This window comes from Prionailurus viverrinus, unplaced genomic scaffold (genome assembly GCF_022837055.1).
Source record: "Prionailurus viverrinus isolate Anna unplaced genomic scaffold, UM_Priviv_1.0 scaffold_58, whole genome shotgun sequence".
In the NCBI taxonomy this organism is placed as follows: Eukaryota; Metazoa; Chordata; class Mammalia; order Carnivora; family Felidae; genus Prionailurus; species Prionailurus viverrinus.
In genome coordinates this window covers 607,590-610,918 of record NW_025927620.1, presented here as the reverse complement: position 1 = coordinate 610,918, position 3,329 = coordinate 607,590, and the positions used below count along the sequence as shown (strand labels likewise).

At 44.9% G+C, this 3,329-nt stretch overlaps 1 pseudogene; it reads right to left on the bottom strand.

Moving 5' to 3' along the window:
* Window positions 1-1,210: 1,210 nt before the first annotated feature.
* LOC125159688 (uncharacterized) lies at window positions 1,211-1,363 on the bottom strand (annotated as a pseudogene).
* Window positions 1,364-3,329: the final 1,966 nt, after the last annotated feature.

The window sequence follows — 3,329 nt, the reverse complement described above, 5'->3', positions numbered from 1 at the left end:
GCAGCACCCTTGCATTGAAAAGCCTGTGAGGCCATCTCTACATCTTCTCAGAGACTCAACAAGACAGTAGATGAATATGCTGAACATGTCAACTCATACTGTTCAGATCATCTTACAAATAGTCGAGGTGGAGGTCACTGAGGGCACCAATGAGCTGGTGGTGACTTATAGAGTCCATGAACAGTGATAAAGGGGATCTGTGGGGGAGGGCATGCAGGGTGGACCTGGTAAAAGAGGAGGTCCTCTTGCAACCATAAGGACCTACAGAACAGAAGCGACAGGTATGTTGGTATGACAGACAGAAGTAGAACGCCCACAGGAGCTGAAACACAATGAAGCAGGTGTCAGCACCTGGCCCCTTGTTCATTCACGGGTTCTAGTAGAATGCAGCATCAGTGCCAGAAAACTCTACCCTCCCACGAGATCCCACTTACAACCTGAAGGTCTCACGAGGACCTCCTATGAGGTCCCACCTACAGCCTGAAGGTACCAGATGCACAAGGAGAAACTACTGTCTCCACACATCACTGCACATGGTTACAAATGCAGAAAGCCAAGGAATCCTATTCTTGAAGATTGATGGCAGTAATGCCAGTCTAATAAAGGAACGTATTCCAGAGAGGCAGGCATCTGTGTTCAGGACACCCCTCTTCCACCAGATCTGCAGACTTTTTACTTACACATTGAGAACAGACAAAACATGAAGGAATGAAAGAAAAGCCCAGCACCACACAGAGATTCAGGGCCACCCCAGGGTCAAAGCTCAAATTGCCATCCCATTCATGTCCTTACTCTGCTTCCCTCACTGACAAAGACATCTTCTGTGCAAGGGCACAGAGACCTTTGAGGAGATGGGGATTCCTGGAGTCCTGCAGGGGGCCTAGAAATGTGTTTTCTGAGAGAAACACGTTACCTGTGCACATTCATGGTCTTAAGAGTGTTTACCTTAATTCACAGGCAATTCAGCTTTTAAATACAATATGAATTGCAGAGCTATTTTGTCCCATTGTAAAAGGGAGGTAGAAATTCTACGTAAAAGAATGAACAGAAACATGTCTCAATTTCAGGTGTAAAACTCCCATAAGGCATCATGAGACAAAGTACCAGTTGCAACTGTTCCTGGGACACAATTGAACCTGCTCATATAAATACAACTGAAGAACTCTGTGAGTTACTGGCCCTGCAGGTAATCACTGATTCTCTCCCTTCACGACTGAAGTTCCACGTACATTTTCGATTACACATGCCGCTTCTGAAAATTCAGAGTATTTCCACCTAGGGGACAACTGGAGAAATTCTCGATGAGCAATAATCGCGCCTCGGATAAACCTCATTGGCTATGATACTGCCACTGCGCAAAGCTTGGGAGAACTTCTCTATTGCACATTGACCAACACAGAAGGACCAGTAATGAGTTCTGAAATTTAACTAAGAACCCTCAACACTGCACAAAGCACACAATATAATGTTGGAAAGTGTTGTTATCTTTTCCAGTCACGAGGCTCATAGCAGACATTCTGAACAAATTCATGGCCTACTCTGAAATAGGAAAAAAAATGAAAATAATCAGGATAATCCCATGCAAAGAAAGTGAGAAAGGTGTCCCATGCTCCAGAAGACTTGAGGGTGCAGTGAAGTGTCATTCTCCTCAAGTTATTTCCACAAACACAAAGTGATAGCCACGTGGTCCTCCACCTCCACACACTTGTGGCGTCCAGAGGCACTAGCTAACATGATGATCTTAAACTGGAGAAGTCTGGAGGCTTGTGAGGATGTAAATCAAACAGTAAAAATACCAGAGGGCATAGAAAACCAGACAAGGTCAGATAAATTTTCCAGAAAGCATTGCAACTGAAATAGGCAACAGAATTTACCTTGTCTTTCTCTGCATCCATGGTAGAGACACAACTGATATTCCCCATGGGAGTTGCACCATGTCCTAAGTCTCATAAAAGATGGAGGGGGATGGAAGTTGATTCTGACTTGCATAGACTGTGTGCAAGAAAAACAAACCATCCGCAACAGGTTTCATTATATTCAACTCTTTCACATTCTCATGTCCCGTACTAGGGGCAGAGGGTTTTTCAGGTGCCTCAGGTGACCCTTGAGGACAAGAGGGAGATCTGATCCTGTCCTTTGAGGAAGGTCTACATGGCCCTGGTTCAGGAGTTTTTATAACTAATCAAGCATCTGTGAACAGTTCAGGTCTCAACTAGCTAGAAATAAAGTTAGGGGTGTGTTTCATCCCTCAGAGAGCCCAGCACATGGTCTCTGTACAAGCTACATCCTAGGGAGTCAGCATGTATAAGGCCTCTTTCCTTCTCAGAGACATGTGTTGCCCAGCTCACTGGGTGGAAACGACTGCCCATTTCATTCATTTCCTGAGAAATTGGAAGCACATTACACTGTCCTCACTCAGGCTAACCTGAAAGCCCTGTGGTGCCATCACTGCATCCTCTCCAAACACTCAACAAGTAAAAAGACAAAACGTGTTTTATAAGTCAACTCATACTGTTTCAATCATCTTTCCAGATGGTGGAGGTGGAGGGTGAGGTCCCAGAGGCCACCAGGTTGGAGAAGTTGGTGGTGGCCCAAAGACCCTGGATGGTGATAAAGAGCAGCCCAACGGGGTATGACACGGAGGGCACTTCTGAGAAAGGAGGAACTGTTCTGGAAGCCATTTTGACATGCCGGACAGAAATTAAACTTTTGAGATGTGTTAGAGTAAAAGGTGAAAAATCCAACACCAACACTAACATACCTGAACCCCAGTGAAGCCGGAATGGCACCTCTCTCCTTCCCCTCCACCTGGTTTCAACAGGGCAGCATTACTGCCACAAAACTCCACCCTTCCCAACGGGTCCAACCTAGAGCTTCTAGGCATTTGTGGAGACAAAGCAGTGCATTGCTGGCAGCAAGCATGGTACTAGCTGTGCCTGAAAATGTAGGGAAGGAAGTGGCTACTCTTAAAGCATCAGGGGGATAATTACAGACTACTAAAGAAAGTCTGTTTCACACACACAGGCTTCTATTTCCAGGACTACTCTCTATCCAGCCCTTCACCACTTCAACAGCTACGTCTTGGCATAATAAGAGCTGAAATGGTGAGGAAGAATTTTGTTTTCATATCATTCGTTTACATCTTTAATCCATTTCAAGTTAATTCTTGGAGTGATGTAACATAAGGTGCTAAGCTTTAATCTTATACATGTGACTATCCAATTTTCCCAGCTCCAGTTATTCAAGAGACTACTCTTCTCCACTGAGTATTCTTGACTCCCTTGTCAAATACTAGTTGACTGTGCATGCATGGCTTTAGTTTGGGCTCT